We start from the raw sequence: 14,649 nt of genomic DNA, 5'->3' as shown, positions 1-14,649 counted from the left end.
GTATTTTTGAAGTAAGTTTTAAACTTAAATTGGCGTGAGACCATCTCGATTTCGAGATCCAAAAAGTGAATTTTAGATGAGCTAAATTCATATGTCAATGAAATCCCCTGATCGTTGTCATTTAAAAACACAAAGAAATCCCTGAGGGATTTGGGGGTGCCATCCCATAGGAGGAGGATGTCGTCTATATATCTGGCCCACAGTACCAGTGAGGGCCTGTGTTCAGAATAGACGACATCCTCCTCCCATTTTGCCATAAAAAGGTTGGCAAGGCTAGGGGCAAATTTAGCCCCCATAGCCACACCCTTCTGTTGCAAGAAAAACTTTTGGTCAAACCAGAAGTAGTTGTGTTTCGTAGCAAATTGTAATAGCTCAATAATATATTCACTTTGTTTATTGGTAATGGAATGGTCCCTGTTCAGAAAATGTGTGACCGCTTCTATACCTCTGGTATGGGGATACAGGTGTACAATGATGCCACGTCTGCAGTGGCCATCAGCAGGTCCCCCCCAATCTCCACACTTTCAAGTAGCCTAATGGTATCAGTTGTATCCTTAAGATACGATGGAGTGCCTTTGACCAATGGTTGGATGGTCAGATGGAATGGGTTAACAGTTCTAAGCCTCTGGGGGATACTCTAACTGGTCACCCCATGTAGAAACAGGAACCAAAAGACGGAAGGCCGTGGTGTCAGCGCTGACCAGCTTCACAGGTGTGCTGGAGGAGCTGGCCTTATAGGATGTATTACATACTGGTATAGCAATAGCTATAGTACAGGACTGTGAAGCCTTGCACTGGGTAGTGAATATGGCATAGATAATTACTGCACATAGTTCCCAGAATTTCAGGATTTGTAAGTTTTTATGAAGGCAAACTTTATTTTGGGGACTTTTCTCACTCTGCTAGCCCACTCTTCTTCCTTCGGTTAGAAGTAGATAATGTCTGCATTAGTACATGCACATCCAGGCTAGGAGACTATTTTTATCCTACGATTGTAGGATTTTGGATGCACAATAATTGTATTTTGCCACCATTTTGCCACAGCACTGTAATCTGAGGTTTATTTGGGATTTTATCTCCCACTAATTTATCAAACAATTGTAATATGTTATCCCAAAACAGGACAATTTTCAGACAGGTGCCCCAAATATGGGTCATGGTACCAGGCTCCCGCAAACATTTCCAGCAAGTATCAGGGACGGATGGATTCATTTTATGTAAAAGTGTAGGGCAGCGGTACCATCTGGACAAGATCTGATAATTACGCTCATGCACGTGAGAGGATATAGATAATTTGTATGAAACAGCCAGTAGTTTGTCCCACTCCATATCATCCGCCGATATTTGCAATTCCTGCTCCCATTTCAAAAGAAATGGCGACAGGTTCAGGTAGGACTCCCTCAACAAGATCTGGTATATCTGCGAAAGTGTGTGGTTCAGTCTAGAGGATTGGGATAGCAGTAATTTAAAAGCAGTGCAAGGTCACGTCAGGTGCGATCAATCTTTTCTTCTCTACTTGATATTGCCTACGATGATGAGCTGGGATTAGGACCTTGGACCCGGTGTGTCCATTTTTTGCCTGAAGTGGTGTGTGCACCCTTGTTTTGTTTCCTGAAAAAAAAAAAAGCCATTCATCTGTAAAACAGTTTTTAAACCCAATGTACATGAGCCCTAAAATTGGAACTAAACTTCATTATACATACCTCTCTTCCAGCAATGTGACATCTGCAAGCTCCTTCACCATAGCCAAAGTTCTTCCCACACCGAGGCATGGCAAGAGTGTATGCAGTTCAGTGAACACTCTACAGTAGTTTGATCAAGTGAGAAGTAAAGAAAATCAACCCTAGTATGTATTTGGATTTGTTTTGATTTTTTGTTTATTTAACCACCTCAATATTGGGCACTTTCACCCCCGTCCTTCCCAGACCAATTTTCAGCTTTCAGTGCTCTCTCAATTTGAATGACAATTACTCAGTCATGCTACACTGTATCCAAATGAAATTTTTATCATTTTGTTCACACAAATAGAACTTTCTTTTGGTGGTATTTATTCACCACTTCATTTTTTATTTTTTGTAATATAAGCGAAAAAAGAGCGAATATTTTGAAAAAAACCCCCAAAATTTTCTACTTTCTCTTTTAAAAGAAACCAAAAAAATTAAATTTTGTCGAAAATTTAGGCAAAAATGTATTCTACCACATGTCTTTGGTAAAAAAATCCTTATAATTGTATGATCATTGGTTTGTGTGAAAGTTATAGAGTCTACAAGCCATGCTACGCATTATTGAAAATGTATCAATCCTAATGCACTGATGGCCTAATGCACTGATCTCATTTCTTGAGGCCCTAAAATGTCAGGACAGTACAATAACCCCCCAAATGACCCCTTTTTGGAAAGAAGACAGTCTGAGGTATTTAGTAAGAGGCATAGTGAATTTTTTGAAGTTGAAATTTTTTCCACACAATGCTTTTGAAAATTAAGAAATATATATATTTTTCTTCACTAAATTGTCATATTTACAAGTTATTTCTCACATGCGGTGCAGGCATAATTGCAATTACACCCCAAAATACATTCTGCTATTCGTCCTGAGTTTGGCGATACCCCATGTGTGAGACTTTTCCACAGCCTGGCCACAGGGTTATATTATATATGTGGAAATAAAGCTTACGCCTGGCTTCCTACTAATGTTACAGGTACATGTTATATTGGGAAGTTAGTACCTGCTTTGGCTGTTCGCAAAGATACAGTGCGACCAGATCAAAGTCCAGAATACCCTTTAGTGTTCAAAAGACAGCTGTTCACTGAAGGTGACATGGCATGGTCATGGTTCCCTTCCTGGACAGGCTGGGGAATTGAAGCAATGAAAAGACTAAATAATTACACTAGAATTGTAGATGAGATTATTAACCTTACTACCACTGATATAGGTTTATTAAATGAAGAAATGGCTCAGCTTAAAAAAGTAGTATTAGAGCACAGATTATCGCTAAATTATCTCACTGCAGCTCAAGGTGGGATGTGTAAGATATTTCGCACTGACTGTTGTATATACATTTCTGATAATGAGGACATTATTAAAGGGCATCTTGCTAAGATAAGAGAACTACAGAATAAGGCCAGAGATATTGCTAAAGATGGATGGAACCCCTTTCAGGGTTTAGGAGGTTTTGGTGATTTTTTATATGGCATAGCAACATGGTTACAGAAACTAGGCGCTTACATTGTGATGTTCCTATTTCTCATGTTTGTTATTTACTTCCTCATCAGGCTATGCCTCTGTGTGACTACCCGCTGTACCAACAAATGTACCACCAGCCCTGATGAACCCATTATTGTGAGAAAGCTAGGAGAGAGCTGAACAGGACGCCGTCTCTCTGCGCCAATGTAACAGGAGTTACCAGCAATCGGCTGAATGTAACGCGGAGAAGAATGGTGTCAAATAAACAAAAGGGGGGAAATGACATGGACATTCATTGTACTGTTCATTTAAGCACAAGAGAATCCATTTTGTTCTCACTGTTGAAATGTGTTCTGTAACCTTCACCTAACACACAGACACTTCTCCTACTAAACGCTCTCTACTCCCCCCTCCCTTTTCAAGGTTTTACTTTTGCAATTGTTCTATTCGCTAGTTTTTAATAATATATTTCTGTTTGTTAGCTTTTAATAACATATTGCTATTTGTTAGTTTTTAATAACATCTCACACCACCCCTTTCTTATCTATGTATAAAATAACATGTAATAATAAATTTTTCACTGAACGGACATTTTAAACACAGTGATTGAGTCCTGTGAATCTGTTCCTGCAGCTGCAGTATTAACTTTGTTTTAGAGTCCCAATCAGAAATCAGTCATATCAAAAGCTATTGCGGTCAGTATTTTTGAAGTAAGTTTTAAACTTAAATTGGCGTGAGACCATCTCGATTTCGAGATCCAAAAAGTGAATTTTAGATGAGCTAAATTCATATGTCAATGAAATCCCCTGATCGTTGTCATTTAAAAACACAAAGAAATCCCTGAGGGATTTGGGGGTGCCATCCCATAGGAGGAGGATGTCGTCTATATATCTGGCCCACAGTACCAGTGAGGGCCTGTGTTCAGAATAGACGACATCCTCCTCCCATTTTGCCATAAAAAGGTTGGCAAGGCTAGGGGCAAATTTAGCCCCCATAGCCACACCCTTCTGTTGCAAGAAAAACTTTTGGTCAAACCAGAAGTAGTTGTGTTTCGTAGCAAATTGTAATAGCTCAATAATATATTCACTTTGTTTATTGGTAATGGAATGGTCCCTGTTCAGAAAATGTGTGACCGCTTCTATACCTCTGGTATGGGGGATACAGGTGTACAATGATGCCACGTCTGCAGTGGCCATCAGCAGGTCCCCCCCAATCTCCACACTTTCAAGTAGCCTAATGGTATCAGTTGTATCCTTAAGATACGATGGAGTGCCTTTGACCAATGGTTGGATGGTCAGATGGAATGGGTTAACAGTTCTAAGCCTCTGGGGGATACTCTAACTGGTCACCCCATGTAGAAACAGGAACCAAAAGACGGAAGGCCGTGGTGTCAGCGCTGACCAGCTTCACAGGTGTGCTGGAGGAGCTGGCCTTATAGGATGTATTACATACTGGTATAGCAATAGCTATAGTACAGGACTGTGAAGCCTTGCACTGGGTAGTGAATATGGCATAGATAATTACTGCACACAGTTCCCAGAATTTCAGGATTTGTAAGTTTTTATGAAGGCAAACTTTATTTTGGGGACTTTTCTCACTCTGCTAGCCCACTCTTCTTCCTTCGGTTAGAAGTAGATAATGTCTGCATTAGTACATGCACATCCAGGCTAGGAGACTATTTTTATCCTACGATTGTAGGATTTTGGATGCACAATAATTGTATTTTGCCACCATTTTGCCACAGCACTGTAATCTGAGGTTTATTTGGGATTTTATCTCCCACTAATTTATCAAACAATTGTAATATGTTATCCCAAAACAGGACAATTTTCAGACAGGTGCCCCAAATATGGGTCATGGTACCAGGCTCCCGCAAACATTTCCAGCAAGTATCAGGGACGGATGGATTCATTTTATGTAAAAGTGTAGGGCAGCGGTACCATCTGGACAAGATCTGATAATTACGCTCATGCACGTGAGAGGATATAGATAATTTGTATGAAACAGCCAGTAGTTTGTCCCACTCCATATCATCCGCCGATATTTGCAATTCCTGCTCCCATTTCAAAAGAAATGGCGACAGGTTCAGGTAGGACTCCCTCAACAAGATCTGGTATATCTGCGAAAGTGTGTGGTTCAGTCTAGAGGATAGGGATAGCAGTAATTTAAAAGCAGTGCAAGGTCACGTCAGGTGCGATCAATCTTTTCTTCTCTACTTGATATTGCCTACGATGATGAGCTGGGATTAGGACCTTGGACCCGGTGTGTCCATTTTTTGCCTGAAGTGGTGTGTGCACCCTTGTTTTGTTTCCTGAAAAAAAAAAAAGCCATTCATCTGTAAAACAGTTTTTAAACCCAATGTACATGAGCCCTAAAATTGGAACTAAACTTCATTATACATACCTCTCTTCCAGCAATGTGACATCTGCAAGCTCCTTCACCATAGCCAAAGTTCTTCCCACACCGAGGCATGGCAAGAGTGTATGCAGTTAAGTGAACACTCTACAGTAGTTTGATCAAGTGAGAAGTAAAGAAAATCAACCCTAGTATGTATTTGGATTTGTTTTGATTTTTTGTTTATTTAACCACCTCAATATTGGGCACTTTCACCCCCGTCCTTCCCAGACCAATTTTCAGCTTTCAGTGCTCTCTCAATTTGAATGACAATTACTCAGTCATGCTACACTGTATCCAAATGAAATTTTTATCATTTTGTTCACACAAATAGAACTTTCTTTTGGTGGTATTTATTCACCACTTCATTTTTTATTTTTTGTGATATAAGCGAAAAAAGAGCGAATATTTTGAAAAAAAAACCCCAAAATTTTCTACTTTCTCTTTTAAAAGAAACCAAAAAAATTAAATTTTGTCGAAAATTTAGGCAAAAATGTATTCTACCACATGTCTTTGGTAAAAAAATCCTTATAATTGTATGATCATTGGTTTGTGTGAAAGTTATAGAGTCTACAAGCCATGCTACGCATTATTGAAAATGTATCAATCCTAATGCACTGATGGCCTAATGCACTGATCTCATTTCTTGAGGCCCTAAAATGTCAGGGCAGTACAATAACCCCCCAAATGACCTCTTTTTGGAAAGAAGACAGTCTGAGGTATTTAGTAAGAGGCATAGTGAATTTTTTGAAGTTGAAATTTTTTCCACACAATGCTTTTGAAAATTAAGAAATATATATATTTTTCTTCACTAAATTGTCATATTTACAAGTTATTTCTCACACGCGGTGCAGGCATAATTGCAATTACACCCCAAAATACATTCTGCTATTCGTCCTGAGTTTGGCGATACCCCATGTGTGAGACTTTTCCACAGCCTGGCCACATACAGAGGCCCAACATCCATGTAGCACCATCAGGTGTTCTAAAGGCATAAATTACACATTTCATTTCCTGAGTACCTATCACATTTTTGAAGGTCCTGGAGCACCAGGACAATAGAATAACCCACAAAATGACCCCATTTTGGAAAGAAAACACCCCAATGTATATTCTATGAGGCATAGTGAGTCTTTTGAACATGTCATTTCTTTCCACAAGTTTTTGGAAAATGTGGAAAGAAAATGAAAACGTATTTTTTTTTCACAAAGTTGTCAATTTAGAAGATCTTTCTAACACATAGCATGTACATAGCCAAAATGACACCCCAAAATACATTCTGCTACTCGTCCTGAGTATGGCGATACCCCATGTGTGAGACTTTTCCACAGCCTGGCCACATACAGAAGCCCAACATCCATATAGCACCATCAGGCGTTCTAAAGGCATAAATTACACATTTAATTTCCTGAGTACCTATCACATTTTTGAAGGCCCTGGAGCACCAGGACAATGGAATTACCCACAAAATGACCCCATTTTTGAAAGAAAACAACCCAATGTATATTCTATGAGGCATAATGAGTCTTTTGAACATGTCATTTCTTTCCACAAGTTTTTGGAAAATGTGGAAAGAAAATGAAAACCTATTTTTTTATCACAAAGTTGTCAATTTAGAAGATCTTTCTAACACATAGCATGTACATAGCCAAAATGACACCCCAAAATACATTCTGCTATTCGTTCTGAGTATGGCGATACCCCATGTGTGAGACTTTTCCACAGCCTGGCCACATACAGAGGCCCAACATCCATATAGCACCATCAGGCGTTCTAAAGGCATAAATTACACATTTCATTTCCTGAGTACCTATCACATGTTTGAAGGCCCTGGAGCACCAGGACAATGGAATTACGCACAAAATGACCCCATTTTGGAAAGAAAACAACCCAATGTATATTCTATAAGGCATAACGAGTCTTTTGAACATGTCATTTCTTTCCACAAGTTTTTGGAAAATGTGGAAAGAAAATGAAAACCTATTTTTTTCTCACAAAGTTGTCAATTTAGAAGATCTTTCTAACACATAGAATGTACATAGCCAAAATGACACCCCAAAATACATTCTGCTATTCTTCCTGAGTATGGCGATACCCCATGTGTGAGACTTTTCCACAGCCTGGCCACATACAGAGGCCCAACATCCATATAGCACCATCAGCCGTTCTAAAGGCATAAATTACACATTTAATTTCCTGAGTACCTATCACATTTTTGAAGGCCCTGGAGCACCAGGACAATGGAATTACCCACAAAATGACCCCATTTTGGAAAGAAAACAACCCGAAGTATATTCTATGAGGCATAATGAGTCTTTTGAACAAGTCATTTCTTTCCACAAGTTTTTGGAAAATGTGGAAAGAAAATGAAAACCTATTTTTTTCTCACAAAGTTGTCAATTTAGAAGATCTTTCTTACACATAGCATGTACATAGCCAAAATGACACCCCAAAATACATTCTGCTACTCGTCCTGAGTATGGTGATACCCCATGTGTGAGACTTTTCCACTACCTGGCCACATACAGAGGCCCAAATGCAAATAGTACATCCAGGCTTCTAACACATTGCATGTACACACCAAGAATTACACCCCAAAATACATTCTGCTGAGCAAAAGGTAAAAAAAAAAAGCTCACCTGTGGTTTTAGCAGGCAGGAATACCGTTCCAGAGCAGCCAAAGCATTTGTCCAGACAGCCAAAGGAAATGTCCAGGAATTGTCCAGGCAGCAGACAGATATGGAAAAGTATGAACATGGTTCAGTACAGTCCAAGGTTTAGCAGGCAGTTCAGGTAACAGGCATAGGCATGGCCAGTCCAGGTGGCAGGCAAAGGCATGGCCAGTTCATGTGGCAGACAAAGGCATGGCAAGGTCATGTGGCAGGCAAAGGCATGGCCAGTTCAGGTGGCAGGCAGAGGCATGACCAGTTCAGGTGGCAGCAGGCAGCACTTTGTACATTGGGCCTTGGTCAGGTAAGACCTGAGGACAGGGGTAGAGGCTTTTTCCCACCCAAATCTCAACGAAGCCTCCAAGTCTCCAGACCCTAATCTGAGAAAACTAAAAACCCGGAGAAAAATGTTTTCTCCACTCGGAAAACCTTTTCTGGAGCCCCTCACATATGTGAGACCCCTGTGCTGTACAGTGGCAGGGCAAATGATCAGTTCAGGAGGCAGGCAAAAAGCATGGTCATTTAACAGTCCGGGTCAATTCACGTTGAAGGCAGAAACATGTTTGGCAGAGGCTTAGTCGTTAACAGTCCGGGTCATTCACAGAAATGGCAGATAGTGGAAAAAAATCATCTTCACTTTACTAATAGTGTAGTGAAGTATGATAGCTCCGATAGCACGTTCCAATACACAGGTCTGGCTGGGAGGGACATTGGGGACAGTAGTATCGAGTGTCACGGCGAATTCCTCTACTTGAACACACACAACATTTTTTGGGGGGTTTGCGACCTGTTTGGGTAAGAGGGAGGATTTCGGGAAAGTGCCTTTCATGGAGTCTGGCTAATGAATCGGAGCAAATTAGTTGAGGGGCTTGGCCTTGGGGATAGAGAAGGGCTGTGACAATGTCTTCTTGGAATTTTAGATAGGTTAGGGAACTTTGGGTGCACTATTATATATTAATTGAATAGGGCAAGTTGCATCAAATAAATGGCAACTTTCTTGTACCAAAATAGTGATCTCCTGGTGGCCAAGTAGGGCTGCATCATCTGGTCGTTCATATCCACCCCCCCATGTATAGGTTGTACTCATACACACATTTTGGCTTCTGTATGGGGCCTCTTCTTCTCTGAAGTTCCACCAAGGTGTCATTATGTATTGTGGAAAGGATGTAGACATCTCCTTTTTTATCTCTCAACTTCACCGCTAGTACCTCTTCAGTCAGCATACTGGCCATTTCACCCTGCTTCAATTTCTTGGCGACCAATCTCTGTGAGAAGCCTTTGCGGTTGGTCACAGGCCATAGTGTTCTTTAAGTACAAACGGCGGAAAAGTGGGAGACTAGTGTAGAAATTGTCTACATATAGGTGGTAACCTTTCCCAAGTAATGGTTGGATCAGCTGCCAGACATTTTTGCCACTTATTCCCATGTAGGTAGGACATCCAGGGGGGTTTAGCTGTCTGTCTTTTCCTTCATAAATTATAAAGTCATATGTGTAACCCGTGGCCCTGTCACATGCCTTATAACATTTTACCCCACGTCTGGCTCTTTTACTGGGGAGGTATTGTTTTATTCCGAGTCTTCTGGTGAAGTGTACTAGGGATTCATCTACACATATATTTCTATCAGGGGTAAACATCTCCTTGAAGCTGGCGCAAAAAAAATTGATTAGGGGCCGACTTTTGAATAATTTATTGTAACTGGGATGATTTCGAGGGAGGCATTGGGCATTGTTATTGAAGTGTAAAAATCTCATAATCATCTCATAAGGGGTTCTGGGCATCAATGACGAATAGACCGGCATGTGGTGGATAGGTTGGGTAGACCAGTAGGAATGGAGTTCATTTTTTTTTTGTCAGCCCCATGTTGAGGGTTAGACCAAGGAAAATTTTAAATTCTTCCACGGTGAGGGGTTTCCAAACAAAAGGACGGGCATATGAAGAACTTGGATTGTTGGCTATATGTTGGCTAGCATATAGATTACATTGCTCCACAATGTAGGTTAGGAGATCATTGGTAAAAAATAAATTAAAATAATAAAGTGGGGTTACATTTTCCGTCTGCATCTGAGGGCCTGGCTGGGCTGTAAAAAGGGGAATGACAGGTTCTACTGACGTATCGGGCAGCCATGTTGGATACAGTAGAAACATCTGGGAGGCTAGTATGGGCACTGCCTCATTGATGGGATACATTGCTAGCATCTGGCCTATCTTCTAGGAAGGTTGCAGAACTGCTGGTGGATGCCTGCCTATCCGGGAGTGCTGCGCTGCTGGTGGATGCCCTGGAGTGCTGCGCTACTGGTGGATGCCTGCATATCATCCTGGAGTGCTGGACTGCTGGTGGATGCCTGCATATCATCCTGGAGTGCTGCGCTGCTGGTGGATGCCTGCTGGTGGATGCCTTGGAGTGCTGCGCTGCTGGTGAATGTCTCCTCCTGCTCATTTCTCCTGATTCTCCTTGTTAGGATTCTATCTTCCTCTGTTTCCATCTCGGAGCCACTGCTTTCCACTGGCTCATAGTCACTATCCGAGTCTGATGGAGAGAATTCCCCACTACTCTCATCCAACATACTCTGGAGTATTTGGAGAGCCTCCTCTGCACTGTAAGATCTTTTCGTCATGTTGGCGGGCAGATGTGCCAGATGGCGGGCGGCAGATGTGTCAGATGGCAGGCAGCAGATGTGTCAGATGGCGGGCGGCAGATGTGCCAGATGGTGGGCGGCTGTGCCAGATGGTGGGTGGCTAGATGTGCCTGATGTTGGCGGGCAGATGTGCCTGATGTTGGCAGGCAGATGTGCCTGATCGTGGGCAGATGGCGGGTGGCAGAAGTGCCAGATATTGGCAGGTGGCAGATGTGCCAGATGTTGGCGGGCGGCAGATGTGTCAGATGGCGGGCGGCAAATGTGTCAGATGGCGGGCGGCAGATGTGCCTGATGGCGGGCGGCAGATGTGCCTGATGGTGGGCGGCAGATATGCCTGATGGTGGGTGGCAGATATGCCTGATGTTGGCAGATGTTCCTGATGATTGGCAGGCAGATGTGCCTGATGATTGGCGGGCAGATGTGCCTGATGATGGTGGGCGGCTGATGTGTCAGCTGTTGACGGGCTGATGTGTTAGCTGTTGACGGGCTGATGTGCCAGCTGATGACGGGCTGTGTCAGCTGTTGATGGGCTGATGTGTCAGCTGTTGACGGGCTGATGTGCCAGCTGTTGACGGGCTGATCTGCCAGCTGTTGACGGGCTGATGTGCCTGATCGTGGGCAGATGGCGGGTGGCAGATGTGCCAGATGGCGGGCGGCAGATGTGCCTGATGGCGGGCGCCAGATGTGCCTGATGGCGGGCGTCAGATGTGCCTAATTGCGGCCGACAGATGTGCCTGATGGCGGGTGGCAGATGTGCTTGATGATTGACAGGCAGATGTGCCTGATGATTGGCGGGCAGATGTGCCTGATGATTGGCAGGCAGATGTGCCTGATGATGGTGGGCGGCTGATGTGCCAGCTGTTGACGGGCAGATGTGCCCGCTGTTGGCGGACAGATGTGCCTGCTGTTGGCGGACAGATATGCCAGTTGTTGACGGGCAGATGTTCACTGACAGGTGTTTTCACTGTTTTGGGAACATTGTGTTTTGGGGACACTAGCTGGGTGATCAGTGGGTAAACAGCAGACAAACAGCTATAAAACTCACTGATCTGTCTGCTGCAGCACAGATCTCTCTTCCTCTCCTCACTGACAGGCTCTGTGTGAGGAGAGGAAAACATGAGAGCAGTTACAACCGCTCTCTATTTACATTACATGAAGACTGTGATTAGACACAGTCGTCATGTGATCAGGAGGGCCAATCACAGGGCCCCCCTGTGTTGTACTGCTCCACTGTCTCTGGGGGGCACAGGCGGGTCGGGATCGCGGGCACGTGGCGGCGCGATCTCCTGTCAAATGCCACCCCTCCCCCATGTTTACTTTACGATGGCTGTGATTAGACACAGCCATTGTGTGGATCGGGAGGGCAAATCACATTTCCCTCCTACCATTCTGAGATGCGCCGTGTCCAGGTGACACGCGCGCATCGGGATTGCGTGGCTGCACGGGAGCGCGCCAGCGCGTTCCCGCTCCTTCTGAAGGTCGTTCGGGAACGTCCAGTCAGAAGGAGGGAGCTCCCACCCAGCCGTTTATGTGCAGTGGCCAGGTGGGAAGTGGTTAAACTCCTTTTTATTTAAATTTTGAACATAGTATATGCATGACATGTGTCAAGTAACAACACAAAAAATAAAATAAAATAAAAAAACACAAAACATAAATGAGCCATACATCAGCACAAGTGGCCAGCATGGCCCAACGGATAATAAGGATGAGTATTTTCACATACTAATATCATATGTAACCGACTATGGTATCCAGATATATAATAAACCCTTCACGGATCGAACAATTTATACTAACTGATACCAAACCTATCACATTGTAACAAAAATGCGCTACATGCAGTAACATACCATTGATAACTAAGAGAGACAGTTCTCACTCAGATGCAGTAGATGCATCATTCACCCATCCTCCCCACACTTTGTCAAATTTTGCTGGAACCCCTCTACTGGCATATGTAGCCTTATAAAGAGGTAGGTCTTTATTAGAGCCTTCCAGGCCGTGATGGTCGGAGCATGAGTTTTTTCTAAGAAAGCATAATGCATTTTCTAGAGTAATAGAGCAATACGGTTAGGAAAGTGTGGATTACCTTTGTAGAGGCCAAGGGGTCAACCAATCCCAGGCAAATTTCCAAAGAAGGAATTATGTTTAAAGTCGTGACAGAATTTGTTGTATTGCCGTAGAATCCCAGAATATAGGAATAAAATCTGCATGGCAAGAATTACATCACCAACAACTAGGTGAATGGGAGGGGAATATTTTAGCCAATCTAGCAGGGGTTAAATAAATTCTGTGCAAACATATATATTGAATAAGGTGGTCTCTAGCAGACACCAGTCTAGTGAAAAAGGAGTCCCAAAGATCATCCCAGTCATCCCCATTCATACTAGGAAAATGAACCAACCAAGCAATACGACAGGGTAACAGTAACCTAGCTGTGTCAATAAATAATTGTTTGTATATGAAGGATAGCTCCTTTTTAGGAGTGTAATCCCTTTAGTAAGGTCTCAAAGTCATCCACATGCACAGCTAAACTTGAGGGGGCCAACTGAGTCTGGAAGGCGTGTCTGAGCTGTAGGTAGCGGAAGAGGTGAGAGTTAGGCAGTCCAAATTGGGCTTTTAGAGCATCAAATGCAAGCAGTGCCCATTCCGCACCACAGATCCAACCATTTTGACCCCAAATTTAGTCCAAATATTGGACTCTGGATAAGCATAAAATGTGTAGCGCTGACAACTTTTGTTTTTAGCAAAATGTGTGTTATACAGGACATAAGTTGTTATAGTGCCATCTTGTGGACAGTTGAAAAGGTACAATACTTTTATGTTTCATGATTAAGAGAAGTGACATGGAAGTGATTAATTGTTTACTTCTGAACTTTAACTGTGACCTACCCACAATGCTCCTGGACAAGAGAAGAACTGAACTGCATTGTGGGAGGATATAAAAGGGCTGGGAGTGGCCATCTTAGGTCTCTTGTTCCTGGGACGCATGGCCTGCCAGCAGGACTCTGTGGGTGTGTGTCCCCCACAGGGTTGCGGCCTACCTTGTGAGGGAGCGGAGCGGCAGCAGGGATCCTGCCATCATATCACAGTGTTCTGAAGCAACAGAAGTGATTGTCCTGGAGACCCGTGGAGGAGGTAACCGAGGACTCCTGGTCGTTACTGAACGGAGCAGTGTGACGGCGTGGCGGTCGTTCCGTACGGACTGAGAACTGTTGAAACAGAGGCATCCATCCGCCGGATCCCGTGTGGTGAGAGGGTTAACACTCAGAAGTTTGTTTAAATACTACACACACTTAGAACTGTTACAGAGTGTTGCTGGGACTGATAGTCCCACGGAACAAGTTAAGTTGGAGAATATTACATCTGCATAGACTTCAGTATTCAAGAACTGATACTAGATGTTTGTCTCCTTCGTATAAGAATACTTGATCAGTCTGCTGGATTATAACTGCTTTAGTGTATTACCTTACACTGCGCAACACCCAAGAGGAACCCTTTTGTGGATTACAATTACAAATTCATAAGCTAGCGAAGACTGAAGACGTCAAGACTATCTCTTTTTACTGCAGGGCCCTGCATCTAGTTACAAAGAGTAGTGACTTTACGGTTTAGAGCAGGGGGAGCTCCCTGGTATAAATATAGATTTAGTTATATTCTGTGTATGTTATCAATATTGTCATAATTATGTACTATACTGTTATACTACGTTGGTGTGATAGTGTAGTCACTGTAATAACTTTCTATATAAAATACATCATTTACC

The sequence above is a fragment of the Aquarana catesbeiana genome, linkage group LG02 (assembly GCF_042186555.1).
Source record: "Aquarana catesbeiana isolate 2022-GZ linkage group LG02, ASM4218655v1, whole genome shotgun sequence".
Classification (NCBI taxonomy): domain Eukaryota; kingdom Metazoa; phylum Chordata; class Amphibia; order Anura; family Ranidae; genus Aquarana; species Aquarana catesbeiana.
The sequence above is the reverse complement of the archived record's forward strand: the minus strand, read 5'-3'. Positions refer to the sequence as shown.